The sequence below is a fragment of the Octopus bimaculoides genome, chromosome 4 (assembly GCF_001194135.2).
Source record: "Octopus bimaculoides isolate UCB-OBI-ISO-001 chromosome 4, ASM119413v2, whole genome shotgun sequence".
Taxonomy (NCBI): domain Eukaryota; kingdom Metazoa; phylum Mollusca; class Cephalopoda; order Octopoda; family Octopodidae; genus Octopus; species Octopus bimaculoides.
Window position 1 is genome coordinate 120,383,603 of NC_068984.1, and position 13,746 is coordinate 120,397,348.

At 32.9% G+C, this 13,746-nt stretch overlaps 1 long non-coding RNA gene across 3 annotated transcripts in view; it reads left to right on the top strand.

The window, feature by feature from the left end:
• LOC106876923 (uncharacterized) overlaps positions 1-13,746 on the top strand; it is a 115,075-nt gene that overhangs the window by 33,808 nt on the left and 67,521 nt on the right. The window contains exons 1-3 of one of the 3 annotated variants that reach the window (XR_001410306.2): positions 908-1,197; positions 9,762-9,892; positions 10,428-10,506. This is a non-coding gene — a long non-coding RNA (uncharacterized LOC106876923). Of the gene's footprint in view, positions 1-907; positions 1,198-9,761; positions 9,893-10,427; positions 10,507-13,746 lie in introns of those variants that run through there. The other 2 variants (XR_001410308.2, XR_001410307.2) reach the window with 2 other exon arrangements.

The window sequence follows — 13,746 nt, forward strand, 5'->3', positions numbered from 1 at the left end:
ATATATATATATATATATATATAGGCGCGGGCATGGCTGTGTGGTTAGGAAGCTTGCTTCCCAGCTGCATGGTTTTGGGTTCAGTCCCACCGCGTGGCACCTTGTTATATATATATATATAACAAGCTTCTTACATGTATGTGTAAGGTGAACTTCATTCAGTTTCTGTCTACTAAATCTGCTCACAAGACTGGTTGGCCTAGTAAAAGACACTAAGGTGTCACATAGTGGAACTAAACTTGTAACCATGTGATTTGGAAAGAAGGTTCTTAACTGCACAACTATGCCTGTGCTTATATATGTATAAATATCTGCAGATTGTGTGTGTGCATATGTTTATTTATGCATCTATGTATGTTTGTGTGTGTGCATATATATATATATATATATATATACACACACATACACACACACACACACACACATTCACACATAGCAAAATTATTGTGCTAAATTTCATTACAAGTTTTTGGATTCAGTGATATTACATTTTAAGATATAACTGTGTGACAATGATAATATAAAAATCAAAAAAGGAAAAAAATAAAGATTTTAATAAGATTGGAGTTGAGGGGTACTTAGAAGTTATTAGTTATATAGTTTGTTATAGAGAGAAGTGTAATATTGCATATATGAGAAATATATTGAATTTATTTCTCGTAATTTAAACTATATAAAAGCAGCCTACTATAGAAGACTATAGGAAACACAATCTAATTAATCACTTAAAGCATTTAGATAGATATTATTATTTTTGTTATATAAAATACTATTTTCCCAGTATGGGGAATTTAATTTGTTTCTATCTATTAAAACTATACTAAAATATTAAAACAGTCAACTATAGGAGAAATAATACAATTTATGTATTACTTGAGGCGTGTATATTAATATTTAAATTTTTGTTACATAAAATACTAATTTCCGAGTTTCTGTACACACTAATATGAGAGTATGCAAGAAATAATTGGGTAGCGTCTTTATATTGACAACCAGCTGTTCTGAGTGACTTACTGCAGTTTATGCTAATTATTTTTCTGTGCAAGCAGACTCTCCGCAACCAGCAAGCAGTGTTGGATGCTTGCCTAATCGCTGGAGAAGCTGCCTTCGCTTTCGTTCGTATACATACATATATTAAACAGCAACCTAAACAGTGTACAAGTTGTTCACTTTACGGTGTGGACCGTTTATTTACAGGTTAGTTGTTTGACAATTTCATTTATCTTGTTTTGTTATTCTTTTCCTTTATTTTACGCTGGCTGCTGGTCTTAAAACACTCATGCAATCTCGACATTAAACAAAAAAGCAAACAAGCAAAGAAAGAAATATAAAACAATAACATATAGTAAATAATAGATTTTTCTTTTCTTCCCCGAAATATCATTGGAAATATTATTTTGAAATTAATCTATGTTGAAGTTAATTTTCAAATTTAGATTTCTTTTCCTTTCAAACTATTCAATGATTTGTATACAACTATATCAACTGTTTATAATATGTTTTCCTTCTTCTATTAACAAAGATTTTTAAAAATGTATATACTATGTTACATATATTTTTGACAATATTTCTTTTATATCAGCCTATTTTTTTTCTCCTTTTGATTTAGTAAAGATAAAAAGATTTTCCAAAGAATGATATTTTCTCTCTGTATCTCTCAGTAGTTATTAAAAATGTATATTCATTTTTTTATCAATGAACAACTGCCTTGTGTAATAAGATATTTTTAGTGGTTTTTATTTTAGTATAGTTTCTTTAATGAATGAAACAAAACAAAAACAACTTTTTGATAGCATGTACCTTAGTTATTTACTTCTGTTAAAATAGATCCTTTTTTTTGTCAGTGTCTTCTATCCATTTATACATTATATCTGTACATGTGTGTGTGTGTGCATGTATGTGATGGGTGGGGCTGTCATTTTTATATAAAAAAATCGTATTTATTTTCCATCTAAAATATAAATGGGACCCAACATTTTTATGTTAATTCTCTACACTACATGAGATATTTAAGTATTAAACTGTTTTATTTAGGTGTAAATATTACTTGAATAGCCTTCTGTCACTTTTGGATTTGTATTTTTCCACTTTTCTTCTACTTCATCCACCACCACTTTTTTGTTCATTTATTTAACATATCTTGTTTTCCTGAGATTTATCACATTGTACTTTTTTATTGTATCTTCATTAGTGCAATAATATCAGTATTCAAGTATCCTTTAGATATTTGTAAATTTTAATTAATGCAATATATCTGAAGAGCTTGCAGTGGCAAAGTCATCTTATGTAAGGACAACTGAGTAACTTTTTCTATGCAATAACCCAAACTAGGTAGGGATTTCTTTGAGGTTCTCTTCTTTCACTTTTGATTGTTGTGAAACTGCAGTATTGAAGGGAACTATGTAAGCATGCTATTGATAATGTTTTTATTCATATGCATTTATACAATGTCATCATCATCTTCTCATCACCTTTTCACACATAGCAATGAAATCTGTTGCTTCCTTCAATAATGTCCAGAAGGCTTCTGGTTGTAGGTGTCATTTGTTGTCTGAAAATTGCATGTGTGTCAGTAAGTCTGGATTTATTCTCAACAGCCTTCATCTTTTGTAGCATCATTCATTCATCAGAAGATGCAACTATAAAGGAAAGATCTAGAAGCCTTCAGTGAGCTGTGGAAAGTTGCCTTCATATGCTAACAAGTTGTAGTCAGCATGCTTACAAGAACTCAGTGACTGCATCATTGTCATTAATTTAACTTTTGTTTCTCAATGTTAGCATGAATTGTACAACAGCAAATCTCCAATCACTGTTCCATTCTATAATGTCTATCTAATGGAGTGTTGCAGACAGCTGAGTCATTATGGCATGACTGATTTCTAATTGGCAAGTATGTATAGTTTATATTGTGTCTGCAGTACTATGCTGTGTTCCTGACTAAAATTCTTTATAAAATCTCACTAGATCTATGATACTATAGAACCCTTGAAGTTCAAAATGTTTCATTAACTTGTAAAGTCTCACTGTTAGTTTGGAGAGGAAAGTGTTATACTAAATGGATTTATATGAGATACGTTATAGGAACAAATCCTCAATGATCCCTTGTATATATCTAGACACTCTTTTGGTGTTTTTATAGTTCAGAATATTTTTCTTGTATGAATCCTTTATATGAATATCTTTGAAAAAACCTTTTCAGCTAATTTTAAGCATGTACCAAAACTACAAATGTTTGTTAATTTTGGCCACCAATAAAAGGAAAGCAATTCAAAATGATACTGTTTTTTTTTTATTTTATTATGTTGGCCTCTGATATAAAAAGATCTAACTTACTTAAGCTTCAACTAAACATAGGGTAGAATAATTTACATAAACCACAAATTTGCATTTCTCTTGTGATTCATATTCCTGTTGAAAATGTGTCTTTAAGTTCTTTCTATTGCTCCCCAATTTATGTACTGCCTCTTTAATCCTTTAACATTTAAACCAGCCATATTAGGCCTGAATATTGTAACTGTTTTATGTTCAGACCTGACCAGACAGATCTCGCCTCTTACATGTACCTACAATGTATTTTTAAAAATTCACAATCACATCATCAAAACCTTAAAGCTACGAGATAATGAATGTTAAATTTATAATTATTTTTTATCTTTTACTCGTTTCAGTCATTGGACTGTGGCCATGCAGGGGCACCGCCTTGAAGAATTTTTAGTTGAATGTATCAACTGCAGTACTTTCTTTTTGAAAGCCTGTTACTTATTCTATCAGTTTCTTTTGCTGAACTGTTCAGTTATGGGGACGTAAATACACTAGTGTCAGTTGTCCAGCAGTGGTGGGGACAAACATAGATACAAAGACACACACACATAGACATACATATACATATATATGACAGGCTTCTTTCAGTTTCCATCTACCAAATCCACTCACAAGGCTTTGGTCAGCTTGTGGCTATAGTAGAAGACACTTGGCCAAGGTGCCACACAGTGGGACCGAACCCCAAATCATGTGATTGAAAAGCAAACTTCTTACTACACAGCCATGACTGTGCCTTTGTGAATAAATAAGCAATTACATTTGATGAAGTAGTTTGAATGCTAAAGGGTTAAATGTGAGTTGGAAAATATAATTTCATTTTGTTTCCTTTCAGCCTAAACCTCAGTTTAGTTTAGCCCTTTAGCATTCAAACTGACCATATACAGCCTAAGTATTCTACCTGTTTTATGTTCAAACTAGCCAGATGCAACCTCTCACACCTACCCTACAATGTCCTTCAAAAAAATAAGCAATCACATCATGAATATTGTGTAAAAACCTTCCCCTGAGTCTAAGCCTAAATGTGGTCTAGAATTCTAATATGGTAATTTTTCTTTTTTGCTTTTTACTACTTTTAAGAAGACATGTTAAGGAAGAACTTTGTATTTTTTTAATTGTAGGATTTTTCTCATCTGTTCATATTAAGAAATTAAACATTTCAGCATCGATTGAATTATTGTGTGTGTGTGTGGTTAATACTTCACTTAAGTTTAATTCATGTGTATCATCCTCATATACTTTAGACCTACCAACAGGTGTTGGTAATCACATTAAATATGACTTTTAAGCTTACTGTTACTATTATGATGATTATCTCATCCCAACACCTTGTCGTCCCATCTTCATACTGGTTTTCCCATAGTGCTATGTATTTAGTTTGAAGTGTTTATGCTAAGAGGATTACTTATCCACTATCAGGACATGTTGAGCTACTTATTTATATAAGTTATTTCAAAGGTATTTTTGAATGGATGTTCACAGGTATAGATTAGGTGTAGCAGTTTTTACCTATATTCAGAAGCTATATCGAATGTGAAAATGAAATTCAATGCATCACACAAGTCTCCTGTGTGTATATATATATATATATATATATATATATATATATTTGTATATATATATATTTGTATATATGTATGTATGTATGTATGTATGTATGCATATGTATGTATATATTTGTATACATGTATGTATGTATATATTTATGTATGTGTGTGTATATATATATGTATGTGTGTGTGTATATATATATATATATATATATATATATATTTCTATCTGTCTATATATATATGATTTTATTGAACATATAATCTATAAATGAGCTCTAGTTTCATGACAAAAAAAGAAAATTAAAATTGAATGTTTAGTTAAGCTGCTCTCATTGCAAATGTATTTAATATTGTAATGATCCTATTTCCATTATTATTATTATTATTGTTATCATTTATATTATTATTATTATTAAGTTTGTCAGCTGGCAGATTCATTAGCGCATCAAACAAAATGCTTAGCATCATTTCTCCGAGCTCTTTATATCATGGGTTCAAATCCTGCTGAGGTCAACTTTACCTTTCATCCTTTTGAGGCCGATGCAATAAAGTACCAGTTAAGTAATTGGGTCAAAGTAATCAGCTTTCCCCCTCCACTCAAAACTGCTGGCCTTGTACCAAACTTACAAGGGTTTATTATTATTATTATTATTATTATTATTATTATTCACCCTCCTTTACAAGGCAAAGCAGTTGGTGTTCCTCTGTCTAGTGGCTATGGCGAAAGAAGTTGTGTAGTGGACAAGGCTGAAACGAATGATGAAAGATACCTTAGTCTTTGGTCAAGCCCTCATCGACTTTTCAAGTTCCACTTTGAAAGAAAAGTGAGGGTGGAGAGGGAAGTGCTACCTCTCGGTGAATTTGTGAGAAGGTGGGTGACTGTGGCAAAAATAGTTAGAATGAATAATGGCCCTACTCTAAGCAAGCACCTGGGAGAGCAACTGATGGGAGAGGGCTCGTGCCTTTGGTGGTCAGGGTAATCCTGGATCTGTGGGGGTTCCTTGATTAGCTGGAGTTTCCTCTGTATCAAGAGGACTATATCATTTGTGTTGTCACATATTTTGTATACTATGTATACTATACTTTTATTGCATTTCACCACCTTTTCCATTTTTTCTCACCATCCTTTATGTAAATCTCCATACAAATTGTTGGCTTTAAGGCAGCGAGCTGGCAGAAGCATTAGTACACCGGGCGAAATGCTTAGCGGTATTTCATCCGCTGTTATATTCTGAGTTCAAATTCTGCCGAGATCGACTTTGCCTTTCATCCTTTCGGGGTCGATAAATTAAGTACCAGTTATGCACTGAGGTCGATGTAATCGACTTAATCCCTTTATCTGTCCTTGTCTGATCCTTCTATGTTTAGCCCCTTGTAGGCAATAAAAAAATAAGAAATTGTTGACTGTCATTGTGATGTCCTCCTCATCTATACCTCTGTGGCTAATAAAAGAAATTATCACTATTATTATTATTAAGGAGGTGAGCTGGGTGAAATGCTTGACAGCATTTCGTCCGTCTTTATGTTCTGAGTTCAAATTCCGCTAAGGTCACCTTTGCCTTTCATCCTTTTTGGGTTGATAAAATAAATACCAATTGAACACTGGGGTCGATGTATTTGACTTACCCTCTACCCTAAACTTGCTGGTCTTGTGTCAAAATTTGAAACCATTATTATTATTATAATTGTTTCTTTTGATGCCAGAATGAGTTTGTTGCTCTGCAAAATTGAATATTTGTATGTTTTTCTCACTAACACCTTAAGATAGATTCTCTATCTAAACCATATGAAAGCACCATTTCTCCAAAAAGAGAGAATATACAATAAGAATATTTAATTTTTAATATTGATTCAGGACTATGCATTTTGATAAAAGGTATCATTGATTACATTGACTTCACCTACCCAAACGGCAGTTAACTGGTACTTTATTTTGCCAACCTCAGAAAAATGGACAATAAAGATGACCACAGTGAAATAATTAAAACCTAATGTGTTTAAGTGTGAAAATGTAATTCTTTTTTTATGATTGTAATGCATATTCAATAACTGAAATGAAATTGCTAGCTCTTGTTGCTTTATTGAAATAATTAGTAATTAAATGAATGAAAGTTTGTGAAATGCATATTTAAGTAGTAAACAGGCACATACATCTACTTAAACACAGACGAAGGGAAATAAGATTATTATTGTATCCTATTAAAATGAATTATTCTGTCAGTTTTCTTCCCTCATTTTCTTTGCATTGGTTTAACTTCAGGCATCATTGTCATCATCAACATCATCATCATTATTGTCGTTGTCATTTTTAACGTTCACTTTTCCTTGCTTGCGTGCATCAGACTGCATTTACTGAGGCAGACTGTCTATGGCCAGACGCCTCTCTTCTTACTAGACCTCAAGAGTTTCCAAGGTAATTTTTCCCCATGACTGGACATGTTTTCACTGTAGATTGGAAATGAATAACAACACTCCTGTGACATGACATCAATTGACAACTATCATGCAATATCAAGACGAGGAGTCACAAACAGACATGCACATACACATATATAAATTTATGTACGTACACATACACATATATTTTATATATAATCATCACTTTTTAATGGCCATTTCATGTTTCCATGGGTCAGATGGAATTTGTCAAAGCAGATTTTCTATGGTCAGCTACCCTTGCTGTTGCCAACCCTCTCCTGTTTTCATGTAAGGTAATATTTCCCTAAGACCAGACATATTTTCAGGGAAGATTGGATATGAAGGACACTGCTTGCATGACAGTGATACTTGCTTATAACTGTCATGTGATTTCAAGGCAAGGAGATAGTAATACAAACACAAACACACACATACTTATGTATATATGACAGGTCATAGATATATATATATATATATATATATATATATATGACAGGTCTCTTTCAGTTTCTGTCTACCAAATCTTCCCAGGAGGCATTGGTTGGCCTGATGCTATAGTAGAAGGGACTGAACCTGAAACCATGTAGTTGGGAAGCAAACTTCTTGCCACACAACTAAACCTGGTATATCATAATCCTCCTCCTCCTCTGTCTGTTTTCCATGCTGTTATTGGTTGGATGATATTTGATAGGCTTCTTTCACTTTTCCTTATACCAAATCCACCCCAAAAAGGTTTTGGGTGGTCTGAGCTTTTTATAGAAAACATTTGTTCAATGTGTCATCCGGAGAGTCTGAATGTGATACCATGTCGTTGAGATGCAACATTCTTAACCACATAACAATGCCTGCACAAAGATGAATATTTACATTTTTATTCTTGTAGCAGATAGATAAACTTTTTCCATCTTGGAATAACCTTATATTTTCCAGTTTGATAGCCAACTGAAGTAAAATACTTTGTTCATGATATCAAAATGAACTTTTTGGCAGATTTTGAAATTAGTATCAGTCTCAATAGAATAAATATTTTAGAGATCAACTGATATTGAATTATGTATTAAACATTGGAAATTTTGTATAGGGGTTGATGAATTCACACAAATGATAAGTCCTCAAGTGAATTGAAAGTTGATATTTTTATAAATTTCTTTTGTGGGACTTATAAATATTAATGTACTTCAAATATTTTGTAACAGATAAATTGTTAAGTTATAGGTTTTGTATATATATATGTGTGTGTGTTTAATGAAGTATCAGTGAAAATAATTAATATTTCACTAGATGTCTGATCTTGACAACTAACTCTCTAAAGCTTCCTTTTTCTTTTTTTGTCTGATTTGAACATAGTGACAATAAATTGGTTGAAAAATAAAAAAAAGAACTCTATAATATTTATGAAGAAAATCTCTTTGTTGTTTCAATCGGTGTTCATTAGTGTTTGAAGCCTTGTTAAGGCAAGTTCTGTCTCAGTTTATTGTTTGTTGAATTTACATTATTGGCTTATTTTTATGTTATGTTGAATTTACATTATTGGCTTATTTTTATGTTATGTTGATGGTTTGTACTGACAATCAGATTTATTTAAAACACTTTTTTGGAGTCTTTCTAATCCTAATTTGATTATGAAAACTGTTTTAACCTTTTGATTTTCCAAAGTGTTTTCATAAGGTTGTTCTAAGTGTCCATGCTTCTCTTCAGACTTTTAGCTAGCCCTTGTTTTATACTTTCTGAGTAATATAAAGCTTTCCTTTTGTAAACTCCAAGTTACACTATTGGTTGAAAAAAAAATTGGGAATGTATATCATATGATGCATGGATGCTGGAGAAATATGTCCTTTGTAAAACCTCACTGTTGTTGCTGTTTACCCTCAGGTCAGTGCTGGTCAACCAAACTTACAATAAAAGTCATTCCGACCATGACAAAATCGTTTTTATTCAGGCAAAGCATAGTGTTATCCAAAGTTTTCGTTCTTACTTTTTGACAGTAAGGTGCAGGAGTTTTGGGCTGCTGTTTCTAGCAGTTCATGTAGCTATGTAGAAGCGCCTCACAATAGTTCAATTTTTCTCATTATGAATGTTATGCGTTTTACTCTATCGCTGATTTTAGTTATTGGACTGCAACCAAGCTGGGGCACTGCCTCAAAGGGTTATGAGGACATAAACAAACAAACACTGGTTGTCAAATGATCAAAAAGTTAATGTAGGGACAAGATAACATACATGCACACACACACACAGGTTCGACAGTTTCCATCTCTTACATTCTCCCATTAGGCATTTGTTGGCTACAGTAGGAACTACAGCAGGAGATACTTGCCCATGGTACCACACACAAGAACTGAAGCTGAAAACGTAGTTTTGAAGCAGGTTTCTTAATCACACAGCCATATTTGCAGCTATCTGCAAATGACTGAAATATTAGTTTAAGACAATTGTTTCTTAAATTTTTACTTAGTATTTTTGGTATTTCAGCTGTATCACTTCACCTCCACCACTACCTCCACCACCACCTCCACCACCACCACCACCACCACCATCATCATTATTATTATCAGAGAATGCTGAAGGCTGGACTGACGCAATTTGGGAAAACCAACCAGGAGGTCAGCAGTTCATATCTTGTTTGCAATGTCTCATTTTGTTTTTGACCAGAGCGCTTTACTCCCAATCCACATTACTCTTAACTAATGTGGGTGATTTAATTCTCCATGATAATCAGAGACAGCATTATGGAATTGCCAAATAATTCATTGGCTTGCAAACTCTTCCCATGGGGGAAAAGAAAAAATACAAAACCATACGCACACAAACACACACACACATACAAACAAGCACACACATGCGCGCGCGCACACTCAATCTACCTGTGAATACCATTGTATTCAAGGGAGAGATTTAGCGCTTATTTACTCATTCTATGAAAACTAGAGATAAGCAAAAGCCCTATTGATTCTTAGCATCTGGAAGAGGATTAACTATTTTAGCTTGATCGTCATCATTATCACCACCCTCATTGTCGTCATCGTCATCATTGCTATCAATGTCGTCTTTGTCATTGCCTTCGTCGTTGTCATTGTGCATTTTTAACAAGTACTGTTTGTATGAAAATATCAAGATGTTCTTAATGTCCTTTTTCAGATATTCTACCTAAAAACTGACCAAGGATACAAAAACAAAATTTGGATTAACCATTAAGCTGTGGAGATAAGATCAGCAGGTATGTATATTTGTTTAAAGTTAACCTCAATTAGTTGCACTATTTATCTCCACCCAACATTTCTTTTTGCTGCACCTACCTCTTAGTGTAGTACCAAAACACAAATTTATAATGTTATGTGATTCATATAGTTCTTATTAAGAAATTTACTCTTATTCAGTTTGTAGAGTTTATGCAATTTGAGTTTCTTTACTAAAGAATATTCTTCTGCCTGCAAGTTTTTCTTTTTCTGATATCCAGTGACAAGAGAACATATTGTTATCAGTTGTTTAGTCCTCTGTCACTTTTGACCAAGTGGACCTTTGAAGCCCCCCCCCCCCCCAAAAAAAAACAAATAAACCATCCAAATAAACTATTGTGTCCTTCTACAACTACATTTCTAATGTATCCTTCCTATTCGTAGATGATTGAATGTGATTTAAATAAAATTTAACTGCTATTTCTAGCAAGTTGAACAACTGTGTATATGTTCCCTCATTGATTTCTCTGTTTTCATAAAAGTGTTTCGGTTAGTATAGTTTACTTCTCTATTATTATCAAATACTTATGTAATACAAGTTTTAAATGATATAGAATAAAATGTAGTAGTACACTTTGTTTCAATTTATTTTGGAAATAATGAAGATTTTTGTAAAATAACTTTGTCATTATTAAGGCAGCGAGCTGGCAGAATCGTTACCACATCAGGCAAAACTCTTAGCAGCATTTCATCCGTCTTTACACTCCGAGTTCAAATTCTACCAAGGTCGATTTTGCCTTTCATCCTTTCAGAGTTAAGTACCAGTGAAACACTGGGGGTCAATGTAATCAACTAGTCACTTTCCACCAAATTTCAGGCCTTGTGCTTTTGATAGAAATGATTATTAAGCTGGTATTTTGGACATAAATCAACATAAAATTTTGATGGAAGATTTTGATTTAGATCATTAACAGGAAGTTTGTGTCAAAGAACCAGGAGGTCTAAGGGAGGTTGGTATCAAAAGGATTAAAGTTTGAAAATATGGCTTAAAAAAAAAAAAAAATTTCCTAAGTTTGGGAGACTTGAAAAAAAGTCATTTTTAATGGTGGAACTTGAAGCAGATAAAACTATAAATAATAACATAAATATTATACTAAAATTCCCTTGGATAGAAAAAGTCTAAGGTTGCCTGTCAGATTCGAAATTACAACTGCAAACATGACTCAGTATTTACACACTATTATTTATAGTTTTATTTGCTCTGAGATACACAGTTCCAAAATAATTTTTTAAAAAACCTACTATTTTTATTTGCCTTTCCTCTGAATTTTTTTAAAGTCTTTTGCCCAAAAGTATACATTATCAGGTTTAAGAGTTGTTTGTGTCATGAAGTTTTAATTTAAAATATAGCATTCTGTTAACTTGGATTTAAAACTCATTTAGAGAAAATAAAAAGGTTTTTTTTTTTTACTATATTAATGATGACATTTACACATAGGTGTGTAATATTTGAATAATGTGTTAACATGTAAAGTAAGGTTTTACGAAGGAAAAGTTTAATATATAAGATTTATAATGTTTTAGACTATTATATCTCCTCCTTAGAGATGAAACATTTTAAATACAGCACCAACTTTCCATACATTGATGACTCAGGACCTTTTATAATCCACACTAATTTACCAGCAGGAATTTCAGATTTCTGCTGCCACTGGTCTAGTTTACTGGTACCTTGTACAAGCTAGTACCTTGCATAGTACACTGTTTATAAGCTTGTATCATTTAAACTAATGTATGGGTGCCTGTGTTTCATTTAATTATTTAACCCTTTAGCATTCACATTACTCTATCAAAAGTAATGCTTATTTATTCACATTATTTTGAATTAATCATGCATTATCTCAAAGCTTTGAGATTTTGAAGTAACTGTTAATTTTTAGAATGATATTGTAGGGTTGATGTAAGAGGTCAGACCTGGTCAGTTTAGATATAAAACAGGTGGAATATTTTGGCTGGATATGGCCAGTTTAAATCCTAAAGGGTTAAGTAAATTAAATATTTGTGGACCAAGGTGACCACCCCTGATTCGGAAAAAAACAATCTGGAATGGCTTTGGAACAAAAGGCTCTGGAAAATTGATGTTATACCTGTACAAACGCACACACACACACACACACACAAATTCACTCAAAGAGTTTACCTGTCACTCACAAGAAAGTATGACCTGGTGACTTGTGCCACACTGCTAACTGTTTAAGGTACCTACGTGGTTGTTAACAAGCCTAGACACCCTGAAGTTGTATTTAGAAAAAGGGATTTAGCTTCTCTTTTAACTGACATGAGATGAAACCAAAGCGAAACAAAGATACAATAAAAAAAAAAAATCAAATGTTTGTTGGAATTTAGATTATTGTAGCCATTTCATAACTTTCAAATGGTTCTCTTTTATTTATCATCTGTCTTAGATCAAATATGAATGAATACAGGCTTCAGGGTAAATCGACTTTATTTCAAAAGGATAACGTTTATGCATAGTAAAGATTGATTTGCTGCTATTGATTTTTGAGAAATTTTTCAGATATTGCTTTCCTGTGGTTTAGTATTTCTTAAGTTAGATGGTTAGCATTTCTAAGGCTACAACATATCGACATTAGTATAGCTGCATAGCTAAGAAGTTTGCCATGCGACTGTTTGGTTCTGCATTTAATTCTGTTCTGTGGAACTTTGGGCAAGTATCTTCTATCAAAACTTCATGGAATTTGGTAAATGGAAACTGTGCAGAAGCCTATTGTGTATATGTATATGTCTTTCTTTTATCATTTACCTTTTATTTGTTTTAATCATTGGACTGTGGCCATGCTGGGGCTCCACCTTAAAGAATGTTAGTTGAACAGATCAATCCTAGTACTTATATTTTAAGTCTATATCCGGTACTTACTTTTTGATCCCCTTTGCTAAACTGTTAGGCTATGAAGATGTAAACAAACCAGCAGTTGTTGTCCAGTAGTGATGGTGGACAAACGCTGGAACAAAGACATACACACACACACATTTATATGTAATATATATATATATATATATATATATATGCGGGTGACACGTAAAAGCACCCACTACACTCTCTGAGTGGTTGGCGTTAGGAAGGGCATCCAGCTGTAGAAACTCTGCCAAATTAGATTGGAGCCTGGTGTAGCCATCTGGTTGCACCAGTCCTCAGTCAAATCGTCCAACCTATGCTAGCATGGAAAGTGGACGTTAAACGATGATGATGATGATGATGA